Source organism: Hyperolius riggenbachi, chromosome 9, assembly GCF_040937935.1.
Source record: "Hyperolius riggenbachi isolate aHypRig1 chromosome 9, aHypRig1.pri, whole genome shotgun sequence".
Lineage (NCBI taxonomy): Eukaryota > Metazoa > Chordata > Amphibia > Anura > Hyperoliidae > Hyperolius > Hyperolius riggenbachi.
In genome coordinates, this window is record NC_090654.1 from 15,292,669 (window position 1) to 15,320,591 (window position 27,923).

Consider the following 27,923-nt stretch of genomic DNA (forward strand, 5'->3'; position numbering starts at 1 on the left):
CAGTTTCTGGAAGACACCTTCTTCAAGCAGTGGTACAGGAAGAAGTCTGCATCCTTCAAGAAAAACATGATTTTCATGCAGGACAATGCTCCATCACACGCGTCCAAGTACTCCACAGCGTGGCTGGCAATAAAAGGTATAAAAGAAGAAAAACTAATGACATGGCCTCCTTGTTCACCTGATCTGAACCCCATTGAGAACCTGTGGTCCATCATAAAATGTGAGATTTACAAGGAGGGAAAACAGTACACCTCTCTGAGCAGTGTCTGGGAGGCTGTGGTTGCTGCTGCACACAATGTTGATGGTGAACAGATCAAAACACTGACAGAATCCATGGATGGCAGGCTTTTGAGTGTCCTTGCAAAGAAAGGTGGCTATATTGGTCACTGATTTGTTTTTGTTTTGTTTTTGAATGTCAGAAATGTATATTTGTGAATGTTGAGATGTTATATTGGTTTCACTGGTAAAAATAAATAATTGAAATGGGTATTATTTGTTTTTTGTTAAGTTGCCTAATAATTATGCACAGTAATAGTCACCTGCACACACAGATATCCCCCTAAAATAGCTAAAACTAACAACAAACTAAAAACTACTTTAAAAAATATTCAGCTTTGATATTAATGGGTTTTTTGGGGTTCATTGAGAACATGGTTGTTGTATTTTTATGGAATAATTTTATTATTGAACAACTTGCCTAATAATGCTGCACTCCCTGTATTCTAACAGTTGGACTGCCATTCGCTAAGAGCTTTTGAAAACAAAGAAAAGCCTGAGAATCCCCCATGAGGAGATGGCCTAGTCCAAAACCTGTCAGTTCTGTAATATTTCCACTACCTACTGTAAGTGACAGCGACATAGGAAAAAAGTAATTTATAGCACATATTACTCTGGGAGAAATGTACTTTTTATTTATGAGTTTCACAAATTTTAAATTTTACAAGTCCTTTTGTTGCCAAAGTGGTCCTTTTGTTGTCAATCAACTTTATATTCAAGGCTATAAATAGATCCCTAAATATTATTTTTGGATAAGGATGCTCTTAGAATTTCCAGTCAGACTCCGATGTCTAAAAAGCAGCATAAAAACAGTAGAACAAACATGACAGCCCAGCCTAATAGATGAAGCTTATCATGGCAGCGGAGCGGCGTATAAAAGGCTTCCTATGCTCAGCATGGCTGGGTGCCACTCACCAGTCACACTCAGGTCTTACAGCGGACGTCGAGAGTTAAACAGATCTTGGCTCCGGTACAGGCAGTGATGAAAAACACATGAGTGGTAACAAGTCTTCTTAATATCTGTCTTCAGTGCGGCGATGGGATAATCTGCAGAAGCGTTTGACTCAAGTGTCTCATCCCCGGTGCCAACAGGACCATGTATTTTATAATGTGCTCCTGATTGCAATACAGATACCTTCTCTGCTTCTCTACTCTAAGCTACTGGATATTACCTGCTCAGGTGGAATATTGATAAGAGGGGTTCTCACAGCCTAACACAGGTAAGCTTTATTTTCTTCTTTCAATATTTTGTTTTTGCTTAATAGTTAACCTAACATGAGAAAGGAATGACAGCTATTAAACATGCACAGACGTCTGTGGCAGAAGGAATGCTCCTGTGGATGATTTAGTTACAGACTAAACAGCCAGCACTAAAAGTATTAATTTTGTATTTCTATAGCACTGACCTCTTCTGCAGAACTGTAGAGAGTACATAGTCCTGTCACTGACTGTCCTCAGAGGAGCTCACAATCTAATCCTACCATAGTCATAGCCTAATTGCCCCACCATATTATTATTATTATTATGTATTTATATAGAACTGACATCTTCTGCAGCACTTTACAGAGTACATAGTCCTGTCACTGACTGTCCTCAGAGGAGCTCACAATCTAATCCTACCATAGTCTAATGTCCTACCATATTATTATTATGTATTTATATAGCACTGACATCTTCTGCAGCACTTTACAGAGTACATAGTCATGTCACTGACTGTCTTCAGAGGAGCTCACAATCTAATTCCTACCATAGTCATAGACTAATGTCCTACCATATTATTATTATGTATTTATATAGCACTGATATCTTCTGCAGCACGTTACAGAGTACATAATCATGGCACTTACTGTCCACAGAGGAGCTCACAATCTAATCCTACCATAGTCATAGTCTAATGTCCTCCCACATTATTATTATGTATTTATATAGCAGTGACATCTTCTGCAGCACATTACAGAGTACATAGTCATGTCACTGACTGTCCTCAGAGGAGCTCACAATCTAATCCTACCACAGTCATAGTCTAATGTCCTACCATATTATTATGTATTTATATAGCAGTGACATCTTCTGCAGCACTTTACAGAGTACATAATCATGTCATTGACAGTCCTCAGAGGAGTCATGCCATAGTCATATCTCCATCATAATCTAGGGCCAATTAGGGGGAAGCCAATTAACTTACCTGCATGTTTTGGAATGTGGGAGGAAACCAGAGTACCCGGACGGAAACACACATACAGGGGGAGAACATACACAGTCTGTACAGATAGTGCCCTTGCTGGGATTCGATCCAGGGACCCAGTGCTGCAAGACGAGAGAGCTGACCACTCAGCCATTATGTAATGGTACGCTTTAGAGTCACATTATGACTTAGCTTACATTGGCGCAGGTGACAGGTCTGCCACCAACAAGGTCATAGGAATATTTTGCCTGTTTATGATGAATACGAGAACTGTGGTTTTATCATAAAATCGCAAGAAACCTCATTTGGCCATAAAAACAAGAAACTGAAAAAACTTGAGAATAAATTAAATCGATTACATAATACATTGATCAATTTGGAAATAAATATGGGTGACTTTTCTAAGCTACAAATATGTTCAGTTCTACTAATGAGCAGCAACCAATAAAGTTGGGTTAAATTATTTACGTAAACCAGCAGCTACAGTATACTTATATTATACTTAAAAATGAATACATAAATAAATAAATAGCTTCTGTTAAAGAAACACCAAATATTCATGGTTGATGCATGTTTAACATCCCCTCACCCCAGAACTAGTATAAATAGCTTATTACATGTCATGCGCATATGCTAGGGTCGTTTCTAACAACAATTCTTTTAAAGGGTTTATTAAAATATAGGCAAGGTTATTAAACAAGCGAATTCCAAATATTACCTAGACTTCCAGAACAAGTGGAAGAGAAGGAAATCTATTCACAAGTCTGATAGCAGAAAGCCAGATAATGAGGACCCCTCACCTATTTGGCAGCTGAAATAGAACCTGTTTGGGAAGAGCTTTTGGGAATGGATTTTGTAGGTTGCACCATGTTAACAGCAGAGAAATCTCATGCAAACAATGCTAGTGCAGAGAGCTGGTCTGCCAGGGGTGCAGAAAGGCAGGGCAATGACTGCAGCAGGCACACTCACCAAACCTTTTCAGTACAATAACTTTCTAAGCATGCTGTTTTTTTTTTTTTTTTTTTTTTAAGTACTACTTTAAATATTGTTACTATACCAATTATTTGGCAAAAATACACAGAGATTAGATGATGAAAGTTACCATATGTATCAGTACATCCCATCTCACAGTCAGTGATTGTTTTATGTAAATATTTATGCAAATTCAGGCAGCTTTAAATTGGACCAATCAAATGAAAACTGGTTGCTTTGATTGTCTCCAAGCTGCCTAAAGATAGCATTAAATTAGAATTATTGGTACTTCACTGCTGACCCTCCCTAGTGACTAAACATGTTTGGAGAATAGGGATGGGGAGGGGGGGGGGGGGGGGCTGGATTTTCCTTCCTGATCACTATCGTTTTCCCTTAAAGCACACCAGAAGTGAGAAGTATAATGTAACTGCCATACTTATTTCCATTTAAACAATACTAGTTGCCTGGCACTCCTGCTGATGTCTTTGGCTGCGGTAGTGGCTGAATCACACACCTGAAACAAGCATGCAGCTAATCTAGGGCAGCACGGTGGCGTAGTGGTTAGCGCTCTCGTCTTGCAGCGCTGGATCCCCAGTTCGAATCCCAGACAGGGCACTATCTGCATGGAGTTTGTATGTTCTCCCCGTGTCTGCGCGGGTTTCCTCCGGGCATTCCTGTTTCCTCCCACATCCCAAAAACATACAGATAAGTTAATTGGCTTCCCCCTAAATTGGCCCTAGACTACAGTACAATAAATACACTACACGATACACACATGGACTACGGTAGGGATTAGATTGTGAGCTCCTCTGGAGAACAGTTAGTGAAAAAACTATATTCTCTGTACAGCGCTGTGGAAGATTTTGGCACTATATAAATACTAACTAATAATAAATAATAATAATCTAGCCACACTTCAGTCAGAGCATTTAATCTGCATGCTTGTTCAGGGGCTATGGCTAAATGAATTCGAGGCAGGGGATCAGCAGGAGAGCCAGGCTAGTTGCATTGTTTAAAAGGAAATAAAAAATATGTTAGCCTGCTTATCCCTCTCAGGTGTGTTTTGCTGCTACACGACAGCATGTCTCCTGCCTTTCGCCCTTCCTCCTCCGTAGGAATAAACATGTACGCCTGCCGGATGCAAGCGTGTAAGCTTGTATAACGATTGCACAAGTGAAAGATATTCCAGGAGTAACATTACTTGTATTTTGCAAATTCCTCAACCTCCTTTGCGGTAATCCCAAAACAGACTCGGGGTGAAAAAAAAAAAGACGGGTGGTAATCTGAGCCTGGCTCGGGGGAGTGTTTGTAACTCACCTCCCCCGAGATCGGAACGTTCGCAGCCCCGTTTCATCTGGTCCTTGGAAGCTCTTGAACCCCTGGGTGAGATCACAGTTTGTCACGTGACGAAAGACCGCAATCTCGCCATAGGGATAGAGCACCACCCGGAGGACAGGAGGAAGATTTGCAGCACTGGAACGGGGGGAGGTAATGTGCAGGGGCTGCTGCAGATCTCTCTGGGGTGTGATTTTTTTTCCCCTGCTTTTGGGTTCTAAAAGCACATGAAAAATTCTACTGCTTTTAGACTCTAAAATCTGGAAAGAATCATACCGCCAGGGAGGGTAAAAATCATATGAAGTTGGATAGGCTGCCATTTAGTAAATAATTAAAGGAGTACTGTAGGGGGGTAGGAGGAAAAAGAGTTGAACTTACCCGGGGCTTCTAATGGTCCCCCGCAGACATCCTGTGTTGGCGCCGCCACTCACTGATGCTTCGGCCCCGCCTCCGGTTCACTTCTGGAATTTCAGACTTTAAAGTCAGAAAACCACTGCGCCTGCGCGGCCTTACCCTCGCCCCTGCTGACGTCACCAGGAGTGTATTGCGCAGGCACAGTACAGTCTGCGCCTGTGCAGTACGCTCCTAGTGACATCAGCGGGAGCAAGGACACGGCAACGCAGGCGCAGTGGTTTTCCGACTTTAAAGTTGAAAATTCCAGAAGTGAACCGGAGGCGAGGCCGGAGCATCGGTGAGTGGCTGCGTGGGCACAGGATGTCTGCGGGGGACCATTAGAACCGGAGGCGGGGCCGGAGCATCGGTGAGTGGCTGCGTGGGCACAGGATGTCTGCGGGGGACCATTAGAACCGGAGGCGGGGCCGGAGCATCGGTGAGTGGCTGGGTGGGCACAGGATGTCTGCGGGGGACCATTAGAAGCCCTGGGTAAGTTCAACTCTTTTTCCCCCTACAGCAGCCCTTTACGTAAATATTAAATAATTATAAATAAGAACAGAGCTATCAAACAATGCTTTCAGAGTAAAACATTGGTAAGACTATATATATAGTAACATATATAAACTAAACTCATTTATCAAAACATTTTTCTGCCTGGTGAGATACAAAGGAGGATTGTGCGGTGGAAACTCCAGGCTTGCAGAAAAGGTTCTTTGTACATCAGATTCAGCACCTAAGTCTACGGCTGCACGACATACATCATTCCTATCCTCACTTCTATGGAAGACAGATTAACACTACAGCAGATACAGATGTACAGACATTTCCGGAGATGTACCGTTCAGGCTTTCTGTGGTTATTTATGTGTTCCTAAAGATGTTACAGCAATGCGGTCACATGACCAGAAGTCCCCAAGTAGCCTTCTTCTGAAACAGGAGACCTGCTGTATCACTTGCGCATCAAAATAGTCTGTTCATCTAATATAGCGACATGAATAAAAGGCTCCGTCCAGCCGGGTGGAATGCTAGGAGAGAGAGCCAAGTGTGGATTTGCAGACTAGCAATTCTTACCAGTAGAGACAGACAACAAGATGCTTATAATTCTGTCTTGCATTCAAGTTTAACATTCATTATATGCAGCCTGGAACTGTGAAAATCAAGTGCATTGCATGCTGTTTCTGATTGGCTAGACTCCAAGGTGCATAGCATTTGCACACAAACTTGGGATTATTGAAGTGATATGAAACTCAGTATTTCTTCTTTGCTCTAAAAGATTATTTACAGCATAAAAATCTACTACTACAACACAAAATTTGCAGCAGAACAACATTTAAACGGTTAAACACAGCACTTTCTTGTTCAGTGGAGAGCTTGCTACCCTGGTGATAACATTATCTATTGTTTACATTCCTTTGTCTGCTACGATTAGTATACATTCCTAGCTGTGATGAAAAGGAGCTGTTTGTGTTGTATGTGCTGTAGAAGCAGAGAGCTGAAAAGTGATCATTCGATTTTAATATATAAATAAAGCAGCTATGCAATAAAATGCAATAGCAGCTTTCAGAGCAGATAAACTGTACTTTGGGAACTTGTAGACAGACAATATTACTTGTGCACAAAAGCAAATATGGTAAGTGTATGGGTAATAAAAAGTAGGAAAACACATTTTTATTGAATATGATGTCAGAGCTGTATCCAACTTTAAGATCTAAAGCCATTTGTACGTACGAGAAACATCCATCTAACTGCTTTATAATGGTACCCACTGAACTATGCCTCGGTAGTAGATTGGTGGGAAGGAGTTGAACATCTGGTGGGTCTTCCTTATTCCAGATTAGGTGGAAGGGCATACTGTGTGATGGGGTTGCATACAGTAGGGTTACCACCTTACAGCAGTGTGCGGTGGGTGAAATGTATTCTGACTATTCAGTCTATCCCCGCCGGTTAAGGAAAAAGACTAAGACCAACAAAACCGTGTCTGTGATTCATGGTGATGTCTTGAGCTGAACACTGAACATATAGATGAATGAGAAAATAGAAGAATTCTGTGCTGACAAATGGCTGAACAGGAAGTACAAGAATGGCAGGACAGGCGGAGGAGAGAAAGTCTCAGGGGAGGAAGGAATGGCAGGACAGGTGGAGGAGAGAAAGTCTCAGAGGAGGAAGAGGGATGGTGGTACAGGAATGGCAGGACAGGCAGAGGAGAGAAAGTCTCAGAGGAGCAAGGAATGGCAGGACAGGTGGAGGAGAGAAAGTCTCAGAGGAGGGAGAGGGATGGTGGTACAGGAATGGCAGGACAGGCAGAGGAGAGAAAGTCTCAGAGGAGGAAGAGGGTTGGAGGTACAAGAATGGCAGGACAGGAAGAGGAAAGAAAGTCTCAGAGGAGGAAGAGGGATGGAGGTACAGGAATGGCAGGACAGGCGGAGGAGAGAAAGTCTCAGAGGAGGAAGAGGGATGGAGGTACAGGAATGTCAGGATAGGCAGAGGAGAGAAAGTCTCAGAGGAGGAAGAGGGTTGGAGGTACAAGAATGGCAGGACAGGAAGAGGAGAGAAAGTCTCAGAGGAGGAAGAGGGATGGAGGTACAGGAATGGCAGGACAGGCAGAGGAGAGAAAGTCTCAGAGGAGGAAGAGGGATGGAGGTACAGGAATGTCAGGACAGGCGGAGGGGAAAAAGTCTCAGAGGAGGAAGGAATGGCAGGACAGGTGGAGGAGAGAAAGTCTCAGAGGAAAAAGAGGGAAAGAGGTACAGGAATGTCCGGACAGGCAGAGGAGAGACAAAGGCCTCAATTCACTAAGCTTATCTCCTGTCTTTAATAACTCTTCTAGAGTTGTTACCATGGTGATAAGGCATGTAGTATTCAGGAAACATTTTACCTCAGGCAAACCTAAAGTTAACTCTTCTGTCTTTAAGTTAACTCTTTAATCCTTAAAATAACTCCTGAGTTAAAGACAGGCTGTTCATTAACTGTGTGTGAAAATAACTACAGAGGAGGTAACTTAACTACAGAGGAGGTAAATTAACTACAGAAGAGGTAACGTAAGGAAAGAAGAGATAAGATAACTCTCTTACTGTGTGGAGGTAAGTTTTCTCTTGCCTTATTATCTCCAGCATGATCTTAGTGAATTGAGGCCATAGTCTCAGAGCGCTGTACACCAGTAAAGCTATATCTGAAGAGCACCTTATTCTGGCACTATTACCGGTACTCTCTCAACTAGTCCTTCTGAGTCATAAACTCTACATGGCAACCATGCAAGCAGTCACATGTAAATCACAGTCATGCATTGAGGATAAACCACACCTAAATGTCTCTCCATGTAATAAAACGACTGTATATCCTTCAAGAAAACAGCTGCAACATACCTCAAACTGTTGAAAATTTAATTTAGTTTATCATTGAATAAATAATTGAACACCTCATCTATTTATAAACCCATCGTTATTATCTGCCAGGTTTGGCATTTATGTCAGATTAAATTTCACATCCTGTGATGGGAAAAAAAAACAAATAAACCAAATGCATAAAGAAAGGCCTCCCCTTTCCAATATGATCACCACCTCCACAGCCGTCCTAACTCGACCTTATAAACTTCTGTCTAGGCCTCCTCTGTCACCTCCAGAGGAGAACGCCTGATATCTGTCCACATAAATGATGTCCTCTGAGACTGTAGAGGGTGTATTCCATAAACTTGCTCAGTAGACACTAAAGGAAAACGACGTCCTCTATGAAGTGTTAGTTTCCTGTCCTAAGGAGGTGTCCCTGTATCTAACCAAACTTCTTCACCAGCACATGGTTGGGATGTCCTGTCTGTACAGACAATGAGGACTTCCTGTCTCCAGTCATTAAATAACAATCATAGAAAAGGCAGCCAAAACCATCTGACTTTCTTCCAGTGGAAGGTAACACGTTGGGTTGTGAATAGAGCACAGATGTCACTGTCCTGGCAAAAGGAACGTGTGAGCCACAGGAAGTTCCTTCTAGTGGAGGGAAATGAACTGCATGTCTCGTCTCTTCACAAATGTAATCAGGTAGACAAGACTTGAAGTGGGATTGTCTCCATAAAAATTAAATTTCAACAACAACTGGTCTGAGTGTATTAAGTGATAAAGATGCTAATCCTGCATTCAAAACTGGCAACATTTTTTCTGCAGTAATGGTCTGAAGTTATCACATACCTTTGGAGCACTGGCCCTTTAATTGCCATTGCCAAACAGTTGCATGCTGGGGGTCTTTTTATCTATAATATATTCCTCCACTTCCTTTGAATTCCCCCTGTGCACGTCCTAGTATAGACCTCAGTGGGAGTGTCAGAAGACTCTTTGATGAGGGCGGGTAACAAATACACAATTAGCAAGAGGAGGAAAAGAGTGTGAGGGAGGAAATGATGTCAGGAGGTCAAGGGTAACAAAGATGGAAACTGCCTAGAATAGGATTCTCTGCTTTTTCTTTATAAAATTCATAGGAATCATAACATGGACAGTGCAATACATCTGCTGTGTAAGTAGAACTAGTATTTATCTGCTTATTTCAGTGTTTTTTATCTCTAGGTAAGCATGGGTGTCACTTGTTCTTTAACAGAAATAATGGTGTCTTTAGATATTTAGCCACTTGACCACTAAAGGTTGTGTTCCCCTTATGAACCAGAGCAATTTCAGCACTCCTCCCATTCATTCGACAATAACTTTATCACTACTTATCACACTAAAACGATCTATATCTTGTTTTTTTTGCCACCAATTAGGCTTTCTTTGTGTGGTACTATTTGCTTTAGAATTATTTTATTTTAAATGCATTTTAATGGGAATAATAAGAAAAAATGAAAAAACTCATTATTTCTCAGTTTTCAGCCACTATAGCTTTAAAATAAAACGTGCTACTCTAGATAAAACCCACACATTTTATTTGCCCATTTGTCCCAGCTACCTTATTACAACGTCTACATTATGTCCCTGATACAATGTATGGTGAGAAGATTTTATTTGGAAATAAAGGTAAAGGTGTATTTTTTTTCAATTTTGCGTTTGCGTATACCATACCACTAATTACAAGCCCTTATTTGCAAAAATAACAGTAATATACCCTCAAGACATACATTTTTTCAAAAGTTGAGTCCCTATGGTAACTATTTATGTATTTTTTTTTTAAATGTCTCTCCTTTTTTTCTTTACAAGTGTGTTATTTTACAAACATTGGGGGGGGGGGGGGGGGTTATTTATTTTTATTTAATGTATGTAGTGTGTATTTAATGTGTATTTTTGTAGCCACTAGATGTCCCCCCATTTAATTCCTGTGTAATGTGTTTGTCTTTTTACTCTCACTTTGTCAATGACCACTAGCATCTCATTGATGTCGGTGATCACTGATTACGGGCACTTTGATACTTGTTCCCCTTCACCGATTAGTGCAGTAACGGTTGGCGGAGAGAACATGCACGGGAGTGTGCACACAGAGGACGTTCACATAGCATGCGCTCATCAGCGCAAGGTAATAAGAGGAGATGGGTTAAAACTGTCCCCTCTTCATAATGTGCACTGTTAACTTAGGCGCGCTTGTTGTCAATTACTGGCGATAATGCAGTACCGCGATACATGACTAGCGTGGCTGCTACTATGTTAATCGACATAGTAGCGGCTAGTCAAGTTTTGCTGTCTCAGTACTGCACGTAATTGACAACAAATTTGTGTACCTTAGCGCACGTTATGCAGAAGGGACCGTGCGTAGCATGCGCACTCAAGTTTTAAAGTGAACCAGAGACGAAGCACCCTCATGTACTTTACCATGTATATCAGTGGGAACATTACAAAACACCTACCCTGCTCTCTGTTTCATCCTTCACTGCTCAGCCTGCTTTTAAGCAGCCCTGATAAAATCCCCGACTGAGCATTCAGCCTGGCTTTGCTCAGGAATCATTATAGCTGAGTCATTATAGCAGAGCCAGAAAGGGGCAGGCTTGGGCTTGAAAAGACATCAGAGACGACAGACTCCGCTATAAGGATTCCTGAGCAAAGCCAGACAGTGCACAGTCGGGTATTTTATCAGGGCTGATAAGAAGCAGGCTGAACAGTGAAGAATGAAACAGAGAGCAGGGTAGGTGTTTTCTCTAATGTACCCACTGATATATTTGGTAAAATACATTAAGGTGCTTTGTCACTGGTTCGCTTTAACCCACACTCCTCTCATTACTTCGCGCTGATGAGCGTGTTAACTTTTCATGAATCAAGCCCCTTGTCTCTCTCCATAGCTTTGGGGTGATGCTTGATGGAACGATACCGTTCACCAGAGAAACACAACACAGAGTCTTTTTAATGCCATTTATCTCACCCAATAGTTAGGATTAAGTTAGCAGACTTTTGTAACTTATCCAGCATAGGGCCCCCAACAACGGCAGCTATACAAGACAAGATAAATAACATTGAAATTGTGCTTTTCTCCTGGCGGACTCAAAGCACCAGAGCTGCAGCCACTAGGACGCGCTCTATAGGCAGTAGCAGTGTTAGGGAAACTTGCCTAAGGTCTCCTACTGAATAGTTGCTGGCTTACTGAACAGGAACCCTGGTCTCCTGTGTCAGAGGCAGAGCCCTTAACCATTACACCATGCAGCCACTTGGGCATACCGTACCGTCAGTGTACAGCCCGACCAGCTGGAGATGATATAATTTTGAAATCCCTCTAGATCAGGGGTTTCAAACTCAATTTACCTGGGGGCCGCAGGATGAGGCTGGGCCGCTTAAGGGATTTCACAATCAGCAGCTGGAAGGGGCAGAGCTTTCAGCTTCAGCTCTGCCCCTCCTGACGTCAATCGCGGCGCATCGCCGTCTCTGCCCGCCCCTCTCACTCTTCCTTCACAGAGAAGGGCGGGGAGAGGTGGCGATCCATGCGGCGACTGACGTCAGGAGGGGCAGAGCTGAAGCTGAAAGCTCTGCCCCTTCCAGGAAATGCCGGAGGATTGCCCCCCGGGCCATTTGGGGGATCTGCAGCCCTCGTTTAGCAGCGGGGATGCGGCGGATTACTTGGGAGCACTGAAGCGAACTATAAGGAAGCTTTTGCAGGCGAGGGCCACAAAATATTGTATCGAGGGCCGCAAATGGCCCGTGGGCCGCGAGTTTGAGACCCCTGCTCTAGATGGTTCCTGTAGATCTCTGCTTGAAGAAGAGAGAGGCCTAATGGTGTGCTTGGTGACAATAGATTTTATACATCCCTTAATTTTTGCCCCTTCCCCAATACCATAATTTCTTACTTGCCTGCTATGGATGTGCGTACATTTGAAAATGGCAAAATTCTGTGCAGGGTGAAGCCGATATACGGCTCACCCTGCTGTAGACAAGCTGGATGGCATTAATGCTATCCCCCCTCCGACTTGTCTCAACTCAGGGTGAATACGTCGTTCAGGCACCAGCTATTGCTGGTCGCTGAATTACCTCTTTTTTTCTACTTTGAGCTCTGGCTATTGCCGACACCTAAATTAGTAAATGCGCGCCACTTTAGCCATATTTCTCATTACAAACTGTGGCAGCACCCAGAGCACTGCGCCAAAATTAGCTGATTCGTATGGATGTTGCCTCCAGTTGGGTGCTCAATGCCGAGATAGCTCTTGTGTTTGTATATCACTCACATAAAAGTGATCAGCTGAGATTGTGGTCCTGGCTGTTCATTTCTGAAAGGGTGGCACACAGACCACAAGCAGTGGAGGTGACTCATGGGGGACAAGTAAGGAAGCACTGGTGAATTTTACTATTACATAGAAGTAGCATGGTATGCGCTCACTACCAAGCAGCGTGTATTTTACATTTACTGATCACAGCATGGGCAACCCTCCTAAAAATATGAAAAGAACACAATTTTGCTTTATATGCTGCTTTAAGGACAACGAAGTGAGAGGTATAAGAAGGCTTCCATATTTATTTGCTTTTAAACCATACCAGTTACCTGGCAGCCCTGCTGGTCTATTTGGCTGCAGTAGTGTCTGAATCATAGAAGAAACAAGCATGCAGCTAATCTTGTCAGATATGACAATAATGTCAGAAACAACTGATCTGCTGCATGCTTGTTCAGAGGCTGTGGCTAAAAGTATTAGAGGCAGAGGATTAGCAGGACAGCCAGGCAACTAGCATTGCTTAAAAAAAATGGCAACCTCCATATCCCTATTACTTCAGGTGTCCTTCAAAGTGGGATTATACTCTTAAAAAACTAAAATTTCAGTAACTACTCATGTTACATTAAAGAACATTTGAAAGCATTCCCTGTGTGTAAAAACCTTTACTTTCACAGGAGAGAGCAGTAAAGGCCTGCTCATCTCTGGCTAATCGGCAAATGTAATCATTGCAATAATCTCTCTGCCTGTGTCTTTACTTTGCCCCCCTCCTGTTCTGCTGAAGTGACTTGGCTGTTGCCTGGGCGATGTGTCTGTTCAGCAGAGGGAGCAGAATCAAGACACAGGCAGAGAGTGTCTCTTGGCCAGTAATGATTACATTTGCCAATTAGCTAGAGATAAGCAAGCCTGTACTGCTCTCTGCAGTGAAAGAAAACATTTTTACATACATAAAGTGCTTGGGAATTCTTTCAAATGTTCAAGTATAACCCCACTTTAAAGTGGACCTGACCTCTTGCACAGGACAGAAGAAAAACATAGAGAACTGCACCCTGTATGTATTTAGAGAGTTTAGCTTGTCTAATTCCACCCTCATCTGTGACTAATCACAAGCGTAATTTGATCTCTAAGTGGTGTCAGCTGGCTGCCACAGCTGAGCAGCTAATCTGTAAACACAGGCTGTTAACCCTATGTCTGCTTCCATGAAAGCAAGAAGTAGACACACTGAAGATTTATTGCATGATTTAACCACTTCACCACTGAGGGGTTTACCCCCTGAGCACCAGAGCAATTTTCACCTTTCAGCGCTTCTTCCATTCATTCGTCTATAACTTTATCATTACTTATCGCAATGAAATGAACTATATCTTGTTTTTTCCGCCACCAAATAGGCTTTCTTTAGGTGGGACATTATGCCAAGAATTATTTTATTCTAAATGTGTTTTAATGGGAAAATAGGAAAAATGTGGGGAAAAAAATAATTATTTTTCAGTTTTCGGCCATTATAGTTTTTAAATAATGCATGCTACTGTAATTAAAACCCATGAAATTTATTTGCCCATTTGTCCCGGTTATAAAACCATTTAAATTATGTCCCTATCACAATGTTTGGCGCCAATATTTTATTTGGAAATAAAGGTGCATTTTTTTCATTTTTGCGTCCATCCCTAATTACAAGCCCGTAGTTTATAAAGTAACAGTGTTATACCCTCTTGACATAAATATTTAAAAAGTTCAGTCCCTAAGGTAACTATTTATGTATTTTTTTTAATTGTAAATTTTTGATTTTTTTTTTAATTACAAAAAAAAAAAAAAATGGGGAGCGTGGGAGGTAATGAGTTAATTTTATGTGTAAAAGTCATTTATTTGTATGTGAAAAATGTGTAGGGTGTAGTTTACTATTTGGCCACAAGATGGCCACAGTAACTTTTTGTTTTAATGCGACCTCCAAGCTTCCTTCCGGAAGCTTGGAGGAAGTATAAGGAGGCTGGACACGTGAGTTTTTTTTCACAATGATCGCGCTGCCCATCGGAGAGCAGCGGATCATTGCGGGGCTTAGATCAACGAACGGGAATGGATTTTCCCGTTCATTGATCTCTGGGCGAGCGGGCGGCGGCGTGTTTACTAGCGGCGGGCGGCGTGTTTACGAGCGGGAGCGCGGACAGCGGCGGGAGCGCGGAAAGTACGTATTTCTCCGTCCCTGGTTGTTAAAGGATGGAAAAAGGGGCGGAGAAATACGTACGCGCGGGGGTAAAGTGGTTAAATCAGCTGTAACAAAGAAATGTTTTTCTTTATCATGCTGTTGCTTATCTTTCAAAGCAGAGAGGAAGTTCTGAGTTCAGGTTCACTTTAATATTACCCAAATTAACAGTGTATTATACTGTATACCCTACTGGGCAATATAAGGGTTCCTGTATAAATGCTGTCACTGCACAATACATTCATATTGCCCTCTGCATTATACAGCTGTAATAAATCCTCAGTGCAGCATATTATACATGAAGTCTGATGGAACTGGCACACTTCAGCTGCTGAATGTTTAAAGTTTACAGTACCTTCCATTATAACTTTGCCCTGAAACACATTCCTTCATATTTTACAGATGTTATTTTTTCCTCTACCAATAACGAAATTGAATCATTGTTTGGAGTTTCCATTTCTGAAAAGAGTTGGAACATTGATGGAGTGTAGGGGCACGAGACATCTGCTGCCATAAAAAGAGGGCATGTGGAGGAAGAACTTAAAGAGGCCCTGTAGTGACATATAGTAGAATGCAGTTATAGTAATTCTCCAGGATACCCAGTTTTTATGTCACTTTTCCTGGTTATAACATCATAAACAGTTGCTATATCGATATACAGGTAGTCTTCTTCTTACAAACAGGTTCCACTGCGGTACTGTGATGAAACGCGGAAAAGCCGCTGTCTCTCAAGGCGAGGCGGCTGTTTCCGCGTCCAGCATGGCGTCACAACGCGGAAAAAACGCCGCATGCCGCTTAGGCAGAGCGGCGGAATCCGCATTGGAGGCGGCTCCCGCACTCAGTTCACTGGATACATTGCAAGACAGTACTCGTGTGGCTGGGACTGATAGTCCACCAAGATTCAGACTTACACGCGCGCGAGCACAGAGGCAGAGTTTAAATAGCTGTTAGAAGGGAGTCGGCTGACCAGCTGGGTCAGCTGACAAATTCCACTGCTCCCATTGGACCAGCAATTAGGGAGGTCCTGGAAAGGTCCTAGAGTATATATACTGCTGGTTGTTCACTTGTTCTTTGTCTGGCGTGCGATCACACATGTGGGAGCACCCAGATCCGTAGTCAGATCCGCAAGTGTGCCGGGACCAGCTGGAGCTGTAATCCTACACTTAGCTAGATTCTGTTGATAGCTAAAGTACTAGTTTGATTGTGATTATCTGTTATGACTTTTGCCTTCCTTGACTACCCTTCTGAACTCTGATCTTGTACCTCGTTATTTCTGATTCTCTGTTGCCGAACCCCGGCTCGCTCCTAGACTCTGTTTCTGCCTCCTGATTTTGTACCCCGATATATCTGATACCCCGTTGCCGAACCCTGCCTGTACTTTGACTCTGCCTTTGTCTGCTGATCTTGTACTTTATCTGTCTGTGTGTTTACGACCTGGCTTGTCCGACCTCGAGAACCGACCTTACCGTTAGAGGCGGTTCCTCGCTCTGTTAGCGATCCTTCCTCCTGAGGGTCACTTTCAGATATACCTTCCTACTGTCAGTCTGACTCCTCCCGTCTTGGAGAGCTCAGGTCTGCGGAAGGAATCTGTGCAGTACTCCTTGCTGCATTGAGGCCTTGTCCTCTAAGTGTTACAGTTACACCAAACACTACACTCTACTCAGGTGAACAGAGGTTAGTTTGTATATCGGATTATCGGTGAGACTGCAGATCACTTATAATCTGGTATATATCTGTATTTCCGGTGATACTGCAGATCACCGGTAATCAGATACTCTCTGCGCCCACCGATCGTTACAGGTACATTGTTTGTAAGTTGAATTTGTTTTTAAAGGTAACCTTAAGTCAGGGGAAAAAATGAGTTTAACTCACCTGGGGCTTCCCTCAGCCCCCTGCAGCTGATCGGTGCCCTCACAGCCCCGCTCCGATGCTGCGGCGGCGACTTCCGGTTTCGCCGCCACTGGCCGACAGGCATGGGAACGCGAGTGATTATTCGCGGTCCCAGCCACAATAGCACCCCCTATGCTGCTATTGCGGCAAGAAGGCTGTTAAAACTGTTGGATTTTTTTCAATCACAGCAACCATTTTTATTTGACAAATCTGAATAGGCCTAGAATTCCATTCCATATGGGAAACAGCATAGCTGGCCAATATCAACAAAGCTAAACTGCTTTTTCAGTTTGTTATAAGAGCACACTTAGTGTATCCGTGTTTAATTTGGCAGATGGGCAGCCAGGTACGTGAATTAGTAGAAGGAACTGAATTGGCAATTGTTCCACCACCTGAACTGACGCGAGTTCTAAACATTGACGTTATTATTAAAGTGATCCTGTGGTTTATTGTTGTAACTCATCCTTGTTGGGAGGACCGTATCGGCAGATTGTCAATGAGACGTTAATAATTCTGGCTTGCAAGCAAATTGACTGTAGCTTGATATTGGGTCAACCAAACTCGCTTCCTGACACTTGTGACTGGCTCAGTCCAAGTTCAGGATGCCTTTAATTTACATGCATTCAAGGTACTCTACTTTTTAAAGAGACACTGAAGCGAAAAAAAAAATATATGATATAGTGAATTGATTGTGTACTATGAATAATTACTAGAAGATTAGCAGCAAAGAAAATATTCTCATACTTTTATTTTCAGGTATATAGTGTTTTTTCTAACATTGCATCACTCTATAATATGTGCAGATTACACAACACTCTGCATTCAAAATGAGTCTTTCAGAGCAGTCTGTGAAGTAATGACCTCTCCTCTAGCAGAGGAAAAGTAAATAGTCCAGGAACAGTTGAGATAATAAAAGTCAGATAACAGCCCTCTCCACGACTAACTTAGTCGGAGAGCTTAATGGCTTGTTTGCATAGAGATAACAACTGGAGTTTCTCAACTCTTCCTGTACTGGAAACAATTACACTGATGTACCTGATCTTAATGTTTTATTTCTTAGCTGTGCTACACATACAAATCATAATATCATCATTTTTTTCGCTTCAGTGTCTCTTTAAGGAACTCAACTGAAAAGGCTGGAAGAGTGGTGGGGAGTGGTGGGGAGTGTGTGTGTGTGTGTGTGTGTGTGTGTGTGTGTGTGTGTACGGTGTGTGTGTGTGTGGTGTGAGTGTGTGTATGGAGTATGTGTGTGTTACATAGTTATTTGGGTTGAAAAAAGACATACGTCCATCAAGTTCAACCGGAAAACAAAGTACAACACCAGCCTGCTCCCTCACATATCCCTGTTGATCCAGAGGAAGGCAAAAAAATCTTACAAGGCATAGTCCATGGTGTGTATGATGTACAGTGGGTTGCAAAATAATTTGGCCCCCTTGAAGTTTTCCACATTTTGTCACATTACTGCCACAGACATGCATCAATTTTATTGGAATTCCATGTGAAAGACCAATGCAAAGTGGTGTAAGCGTGAGAAGTGGAATGAAAATCATACATGATTCCAAACATTTTTTACAAATAAATAACTGCAAAGTGGGGTGTGCGTAATTATTCGGCCCCCTGAGTCAATAATTTGTAGAACCACCTTTTGCTGCAATTACAGCTGCCAGTCTTTTAGGGTATGTCTCTGCCAGCTTTGCACATCTAGAGCCTGAAATCCTTGCCCATTCTTCTTTGCAAAACAGCTCCAGCTCAGTCAGATTAGATGGACAGCGTTTGTGAACAGCAGTTTTCAGATCTTGCCACAGATTCTCGATTGGATTTAGATCTGGACTTTGGCTGGGCCATTCTAACAAATAGATATGTTTTGTTTTAAACCATTCCATTGTTGCCCTGGCATTATGTTTTGGGTCATTGTCCTGCTGGAAGGTGAACCTCCGCCCCAGTCTCAAGTCTTTTGCAGTCCCCAAGAGGTTTTCTTCCAAGTTTGCCCTGTATTTGGATCCATCCATCTTCCCATCAACTCTGACCAGCTTCCCTGTCCCTGCTGAAGAGATGCCACCACCATATTTGACAGTGGGGATGGTGTGTTCAGAGTGATGTGCAGTGTTAGTTTTCCGCCACACATAGCGTTTTGCATTTTGGCCAAAAAGTTCCATTTTGGTCTCATCTGACCAGAGCACCTTCTTCCACATGTTTGCTGTGTCCCCCACATGGCTTGTGGCAAACTGCAAACGGGACTTCTTATGCTTTCTGTTAACAATGCCTTTCTTCTTGCCTCTCTTCTTGCCACTCTTCCATAAAGGCCAACTTTGTACAGTGCATGACTAATAGTTGTCCTATGGACAGAGTCTCCCACCTGAACTGTAGATCTCTGCAGCTCGTCCAGAGTCACCATGGGCCTCTTGACTACATTTCTGATCAGCGCTCTCCTTGTTCGGCCTGTGAGTTTAGGTGGACGGCCTTGTCTTGGTAGGTTTACAGTTGTGCCATACTCCTTCCATTTCTGAATGATAGCTTGAACAGTGCTCCGTGGGATGTTCAAGGCTTTGGAAATCTTTTTGTAGCCTAAGCCTGCTTTACATTTCTCAATAACTTGATCCCTGACCTGTCTTGTGTGTTCTTTAGACTTCACTGTGTTGTTGCTCCCAATATTCTCTTAGACAACCTCTGAGGCCCTCACAGAGCAGCTGTATTTGTACTGACATTAGATTACACACAGGTGCACTCTATTTAGTCATTAGCACTCATCAGGCAATGTCTATAGGCAACTGACTGCACTCAGATCAAAGGGGGCTGAATAATTACGCACACCCCACTTTGCAGTTATTTATTTGTAAAAAAAAAATTGGAATCATGTATGATTTTCATTCCACTTCTCACGTGTACACCACTTTGTATTGGTCTTTCATGTGGAATTCCAATAAAATTGATTCATGTTTGTGGCAGCAATGTGACAAAATGTGGAAAACTTCAAGGGGGCCGAATACTTTTGCAACCCACTGTATGTGTGTGTGTGTATGCTGTATATGTGTGTGCGGTGTGTGTGTGTATGGTGTGTGTGTGTGTGTGTGTGTGTGTGTGGGGGGGGGGGGGGGGGAGGGGGCGGCCTCAGAGCTGCTCCAGAATTGTGAGTGAGGACACCCTGGGCAGGGAGATGAAGGAGAGGTGACAGTCGGGCCAGCCATGGACTGAGGAAAGCGAGCACATTTGTGGTGCGGATGGATGGGCCAATCCACCTTAGTGTTGGGAGTTTAGCAGAGTTTAAGGTGACAGAACTTCTGTGACCATAGGCTTAGGAGATGTAAATCCAGCCTTACTTCTAGTATAAGCTGCTTTGGAACAATCGAAATGCACAAACTAGCGCAGGGAAATTTGGGCGCACCATGCGCTGCCATAGGCTGTAATGTGAACTACAACCATAGCGTCAGACAGTAATGTGGCTGTTGTCAAAAGACGGAACCCAAATGACTTTAAAAACACTATAATTCGTCGACAAGCAATAGCTGGGTGCTGAATTACGTCCCCCCCACCCTTCCCCTGCGTCCATGGGCAGCCTGGAGGAGGTATAGTAATTAACGCTGCCGGGACTTTTGCAGGAGTGGGGTGAGTGTTCTTCTGCCTTGCCCTGCGCCCACATTTCCCAGTGCTGTTTTTGCATCTATGCGTCAACAGATTCCCTTTTTAATTTCAGGTGGTTAGTAGAGGATCAACTGAGTGTGAAAATGCTATTTAGAGACTTTTGTACAACTTCAATGTAAAAGCGGGACAGCATCCAGAGTGTAATAGCCCGCTGGGTGGTGGGGGTTAAGTCTCAAACAGGAGGCAGTGAAGGTACCTGCTGAGACCTGACAGCCCCTTCCTTCTCGGAAGACTTATTGTACGTTGTTCAGATCTTGCCAGCTCAAAAGCTAAAGGAATTTACCACAAAAGAACTGGAAAAAGTACAGCCCAGTAAGCCAGCAGCGAATGGAACGAGTACAGAAGGAACGACATCCTCTTGGACACGTCGCACTGGTAGGGAACTTCTGTTTGGGGGAACAGCATAAAGTCTATGGATACATGGGCTTGCATTGTAACCGGAGGAAGGAATTTGGGCAGCATTTGTCCACATTTACCAGCTGATCTCAGGCAGCTCTCTGTGTTATGCTGCTGACAGTGCCAGACAAAACAAACTGCCTTTATAAGCACAAAAAAAGACAAAGGCAATATTGCACTGCAAGATCAGGGATGGATTAACAACTCAGGAGCCTGCAGGCACAGGCGTTCTGGCGCCCTAAAATCTTCCCCTCAACACAGGCCACGCCCCCAGGTATTAGGTAGCCCCTCCCTCCGGTATAGGCAGCAGATGTGCCCCCTGCTCAAGTACAGAAAGTGCCCACAGTATTAGGTAGACCCCCCCCACACACACACAAGTCTAGGTAGCTGATTTGCTACAGTCTCTGGTAGCGCCACAAGGTAGCAGATGTGCCCCAGTTTAGGTAGCAGGTGACCCCCCCCCCCCTTCATGGATAGGTAGCCGGTATTTTGTAGCTCCACATTAACATGGGAGCTCGGTGCATAATCTACTGCATACATAATGAACTTCAAATACTGTGTACAATGCAGATGAGGAATTACAAGCAATGTTAGCAAACAATGAACCCTAAACAATGTGCAACCGTAAAGGCCCGTAGAAGGCGGCCGATAAGACCAGGCATGATAGTCAGGCGTGTGTACAGCAGCTGCGGACCCCCAAACCGCGAGACCACCCTCCGTTTCTCAAAGAATCACAGCAACCATTTACCGTCAGCTCCGCCCCCCTTTCCTGCCCGATGTCTATGTTACACTTGTGTCATTTATGATGATTCCGATAGCTGCATTATTCTCTCCTCCCCCTTTGTATTCACAGCACATCATCTGTCAAATCCAGCTGTGACAAATGTTTCCTATGATAATCTGTGTACACAGCAAATTATCCCATGAAGAACTAAACAAACAAAAATGCACATTGTATACGACAGATAGAGATTACATTACACCACTCCATGTCATATGAGGCCATTTATGGCCGTTTTCCACTGGGATTGCCATTCTACAAGTACCGTATCCACCACACACGTTGTTGGTGCCATTACTCAAACATCTGTCACAGTGTAATTGGGTTTGTGATTGGAGATGAAACAAAAAGTGCAGGAAAACCTTACATTGGTGGATCACAAGAGAATTGCATAGCACCGCGATTGCTGTGAGATTTAGTTTCCTTTCATACAGTCAAGTGCAAACACTCGAAACTCGCAACAGGATATGTACAGTATGTGTTTTCTGCACATGTTTTTTTTTTTTTTTTTAAACATTTTATTAGTTTTCAAAGAATTTTACAACATGTCTATCGTACAACACATATTACCATCCCTGTACAGAGTATCTCTTAATTTCCCCCCGAGCCAACCCTCCCCCATTGAATCGAAATACATCTGTTCCTGGCATAAAGATCTTCACAATAAAATTAGATGTCAATATTAAATTTTTTAACCCTTTCTTCCATATCTTGTAGAATTTTTTAGTAGAGCCTGGATTCTTATAAACATTTTTGAATATCGGTATGACCAAACTTACTGAGGATTTAAATTCAGCAATGGTTATACAATACAATACAATACAATAACATTTGTAAAACGCTTTTCTCCCATAGGACTCAAAGCGCATAGTTGTGTCTCAGATTAATACAGGGTTGCAGGCTGGGTTGTGTTACAGAGGAGATAGTCAGATGTTCATGAATGCCAGACTGAAGAGGTAGGTTTTCAGTTTAGACTTAAATGCTTCCAGGCATGGAGCTGTCCTGATTGGGTGTGGCAGGGAGTTCCAAAGTGTAGGGGCAGCATGACAAAAGGCTCTGTCTCCAAAGGTTTTGAGGTGGACTCTGGGGGTGACCAAGGTGTTACGTCCTTTTGATCTAAGATTGTGGGGGGTGTGATGCAGTTGCAACAAGTCCTTCAGGTATCCAGGGCCCAGATTGTGCAAGGATTTGAATGTCAGTAAGCCAATCTTAAACAGAATTCTCCATTGTATCGGTAGCCAGTGGAGTGAGCTCAGGGTTGGTGTTATGTGGCAATGGCGGGGTTGGCTCGTTAACAGCCTTGCAGCGGCATTCTGTACTAATTGCAGGCGGCGTAAGTCTTTCTTATGCAGGCCTGTGTAGAGGGTGTTGCAGTAGTCTAACCTTGATGTGAAGAAAGCATGGACTAGGGTTGGAAGATCCTCTGAAGGAATTAGGTGTTTAATCTTTGCAATATTCCTTAGATGAAAGAAGGAATGTTTCACAACAGCTGAGAATTGATTCCTGAAGCTTAATTTCCCATCAATCAGTACTCCCAGGCTGCGCACACAGTCTGAGTTTTTCAGGTCTGATCTCCCTATCCTTAGCGGTGTTGGTTGAGACTGGAGCTGCTTTGCTGTTGAGCCCTGGCCCTCGATAACAAGAACCTCAGTTTTGCAAGCATTAAGTTTTAGCCAATTAATATTCATCCACTCCTGAAGCTCAGCAAAACATTTATTTGTGGAGTAGGGTCTGTGATGCCAGGTTTGAATGACAAATATAGCTGGGTGTCATCAGCATAGCAATGATATGTCAGGCCATGTATTTGTACGATTTCTCCAAGTAGTAGCATGTATATGGTGAAAAGTAAAGGGGATAATATTGCGCCCTGAGGTACACCGTATTTTAGTGGTACAGGGTTGGAGAGGAAGGGCCCTAAGGCTACCCTTTGTGTTCTGCCAGCCAGGAAGGAGTTGAACCACTGGAGAGCAATGCCATCTATGCCATAGTACTCTTGTAGCCTGTTTAGCAAGATTTCATGATCGACTGTGTCAAAAGCCGCTGAGAGGTCGAGCAAAATCAGGATGGAACATTGACCCTTGTCTCTTGCAATGAGCAGATCATTGCAAATCTGGGTGAGGGCTGTTTCACAGCTGTGATATTGGTGCTTCTGGTTTCTTCCAAGCAAGGGTTATCACTCTTCTTGCATAGAATAATAATAGTTTTGCAAGATAAAGCTTCTTTTCACTAAGAGTGGTGTCCCCAAAGTGATTGAGTAGCATGGCTGAAGCTGTGAAGGGGATTTGCGGATCAATTGGGCCTGAAACGCACGTCGGAGCTGAAGGTATCGAAAAAACATGGAATTAGGAAGAGAATGCTGGGTAGTGGGTTGAATGACAAAAGTCCCCGTTCTCCCATGATGTCTCTTAGCTTAAGGATACCTTTATTTGCCCATATAGAGGGATCAGGAATAGTAATACATTATTTTAAGCTAATATTCCACAAAGGGCCGCCCCAGCAAAACTTTGATGAGGTCCCCCAATGGTCACACCCCTTCCCTTGCCTCCCCCGTGTGACCCTCACAGCCCTGAGGGCCCATCTCACAAGGGTCATAAAACAAGTGGGGCCATCCGGATCTTCACACCCATAACAAGTGTAGCCACAAAAACACCTGATCTGAAGGATGGACCCCTTTATTGGAGGGAGTGAAGTAGTAGTTGGGTCACCCTTGCAGCTCTGGGCACCCTTGCGGTCACAGAGGCTCCACCCCTGTAGCTAGGCCCCTGGTTACACCCCTGATTGAGAGCTGTATGGTTGTTGTTTATAATGGTGAGGCCTTGGAGTTACCAGAATTTAGTTGACAAGGCTTGGCTGGGAAAAGTGTGAAAATCTTTCTCTAAACAAATGCGTTTAGGTTCAGGTACCTTTATCATGTATATTTTTGGCCAGAACCTGAAGTTGCAAAGTGGCCAACTGATGAGGCCAATAGAAGAACTTACTACTTTCAGACATAAGCCAGCCAGAACGCAACCTGACAAGACCTTGCTGGCCAAGTCCTAAAGAAAGGCATTCGTAGAGGGTGTTGATGGAGAATGCAGGAAAGTTTAGAGAAGCAGGGACAGGCTGCCCTGCATATTTCCTACCTAGAGACAGATTTGAGAGGCCACAACGGGCAAGGGTGGGAGGCAGGGTATGCAGATGCCACCACTGAACTTTGCTTTTTGCTTTTGTGACTTGGTTGCCCAGGTCCTGTCATTTTGAGTTCTGGCCGGCCAAAGTCTAAAAAGTTCAGTTAAGCACAAATTGTTCCCACATCTACCAAATAAGTTGGCAACTTCGCATATTGGCCGACCAGACTTCTGTTCTGGACGCAACATATACACTAATTTAGTAAATCAACAATTCTTATAAATGTTTTGTAAATGACCATATATATTCGTAGCGTTTTTTTCTTTGTAACGTTAATTGTCTTGTGAAACCTGAAACCGTTGCATGGAGGATATTTTATTGAGTAGATTGTCTCGTTAGTTCCTGGAGATACAGGCTGAGATTACGGGAGTCATGCCAGTAGGCCATGAGCTGTGATGAGAACTAGGCTCTGCTCATATGTAATAGATATTCTCGTCAAAAGAACAATACATGAAAGCCAAACACCAGGCAGACAGTGAAGAGCACAGCTGAGGAACATATGGAAAAGAAGCACAATGATGAGTCATATTTCTGCTTTCTAGCCTTGTAATTAACCTCACAGTGCTAGACCAACACAGCATTGTGTAGCCCAGGGGAGCATGATCTGATCTCAATGCAGATCTTCCCTGTGCCTCCTCGGCACATCTCTCAACTTTGTGGGACTCACTGCTAGCCATTGATTTTTCACATGTCCAGTCATGCCTCCACAATTCAAGTTACACCATCCTCACACTTCCACTTGTGTCCCTACAACACTTGTGATGCCTTCATTACACCTGCAGGAACATCTTCACCGCAACTCCAATCATCCCACTTAAAGTGGATCCGAGGTGAACTTTTACACATTGCATAATTGTGTTCCTTTCCTATTGTTTGTAGGGCATTCTTCAAGCCAAATACTTTTTTTGTTTTTGTTTTAATACTCTAATTCCCTATAAACTAAAAAAGCCACGCCCACAGGTTTTCAAAAAGCCAAGGCAGTAGCAGGGGCTCATGGGAGCTCAGTCTGGGCAGGAGGAGGAGGCGTTACTAGCCATTGATTTCAGAGGCAGTGGGGAGGAGGGAGGAGGAGAGGGGATTAGGCTGATGGCTCAAGATACAGATAAGCCTGCCTCTGTGTAATGTTTACAAAAAAATGGCTGCTGTCATATCACAGGAATAAATAATCATATTCTATTAAAACCAGGGCTGTGGAGTCGGTCCAAAAATCCACCGACTCCGACTCAGACTCCTCAGTTTAGGATTCCACTGACTCGACTCCGACTCCTCTAATTTGCATATTACAATTTTGTTGATTAAAAGTATGTAACATGAAATTCGTCTCTTAACTGCCAACGCTTAGGAATTTTACAAGACAACTGAAGTGAGAAGGATATGTAGACTACTATATTTATTCCCTTTAGACTAAAACTAGTCCTTGGTAAGAGTACTTGTAAAAGGTACAAACCGGAACAAAGAACATCTATCAGGCCCTAGGCAATGTAAGTGTGGGTACATGTAAGAATGATGTGCAGGTACTCTGCAGGGGAATGAGGAGATTCTTCCTCTATTACACATTCTTCATGCACAATCTGAACAAGGTTTATGGGTGACAGACAACACCTCTGTGTTCAATGTGCACAACATTCTCAGTGGATTCCCTGCAGCTCTGTGGGGAGTGCATATGTAGAGTATAGTACTACTGTGTAACAAAGTAAACCTGAGACAGATGAAATTAAAGTTTTATACATACCTGGGGCTTCCTCCAGCCGCCTTCAGGATAATCAGTCCCTCGTTGTCCTCCTCCACCACCTGGATCTTCTGCTATGAGTCCAGGTACTTGAGCCAGTCGGGCGTAGTGCACATGCACACACTCCGCCGCCAGGAGCATACTACACCTGTGCAGCACTATTGCGCAGGTGCAGAATGTTCCTGGCTGTGGGAGCGGCATGCTTGCCGGACAGCGCTGACTGGCTGAATTACCAGGACTCATAGCAGAAGATCCGGGTGGTGGAGGACAGCGAGGGACTGATTAGCCGGAAGGGGGCTGGAGGAAGCCCCAGGTATGTATAAAACTTTACTTTTCATCCGTCTCAGGCAGGTATCCTTTAATTTGTAGTCACCAAACCAAATTTTAACAACATATCAAATTATTTGATTTCATCAGCAAAGGGAGTGCAAACATTTGCATAAATCAGCATCAGTGCAGAATTATTTCCATCTCATTGACCATCTCTATTAGTGACATAGCTACACATCAGGCTTTATTCTTACAGCATAGATATTATTTAGTATATATAAGAGATTCCTGTGTACACATCATATATACAGTCACAATCAGATATGTATATCTGACCTTATAAATATGGTGACTGCTTTATTGAAGCAGCACAAGTAACTCATTTTGATTGGTTTATTTAATTTTTGTGGACTAAGCACAGCTAGTACTGTATATATACTGTATATATACATTATTTTTGAAGACTATTATCTGAGAAATAGAACATTTTATCATATTTTCTATTTTAATTACAGTTACAAATTCATTAGGAGTCGGAGTCGGTGCATTTTTTCCCGACTCCGAGCACCCAAAATTGCCCGACTCCACAGCCCTGATTAAAACTGTTTGATTTGCTGTGTAAACTTTAGATAAGATACATAGACAAGTTACTTGTTATAGTTAGTTTTTCATCTCGGATCCGCTTTAAATTTCACCACATCTACAACCTACGCTACATCTCCAATCACTTCTCCAGTCATGCCCTCTTCACACCTTCATCACTACCATCACCACGCCTTCAATCAACCTTCTACCTTCATCACACCTTCCAACCACAGCTGTGAGGTTTTCATCACACCTTCATTACACCTCCAGTTATGCCTCAACAACTTCACCACATCTACAGCCTCCACTACACTTTCAGTCATTACTCTACCACACATACAGCCACTCTCATCACCTCTCCAGAAATGCCCTCTCCACACCTTCGTAAAACAAAGGGGTAGGTGAAGCTCCCTGGAGAGTGTGATCAGACAACCAGCTCCTATGTAACAACTTGTAGCTGAAATAGAAAGAATGGAGCGCTCCGAGACATTAGCAACTGTAAAAAGTCCACTGCTCT

At 43.2% G+C, this 27,923-nt stretch overlaps 2 protein-coding genes across 7 annotated transcripts in view; one reads left to right on the forward strand and one right to left on the reverse strand.

Annotated features, from left to right (window-relative positions):
* Positions 1 to 27,923, reverse strand: part of CENPP (centromere protein P) — a 413,763-nt gene that overhangs the window by 139,220 nt on the left and 246,620 nt on the right. The window lies entirely within an intron of this gene.
* Positions 1,145 to 27,923, forward strand: part of ASPN (asporin) — a 62,240-nt gene continuing 35,461 nt past the window's right edge. The window contains exon 1 of one of the 2 annotated variants that reach the window (XM_068252002.1): positions 1,145 to 1,496. The gene's annotated coding sequence lies outside the window, so the exon portion shown is untranslated. Of the gene's footprint in view, positions 1,497 to 20,785; positions 20,853 to 27,923 lie in introns of those variants that run through there. The other variant, XM_068252003.1, reaches the window with a different exon arrangement.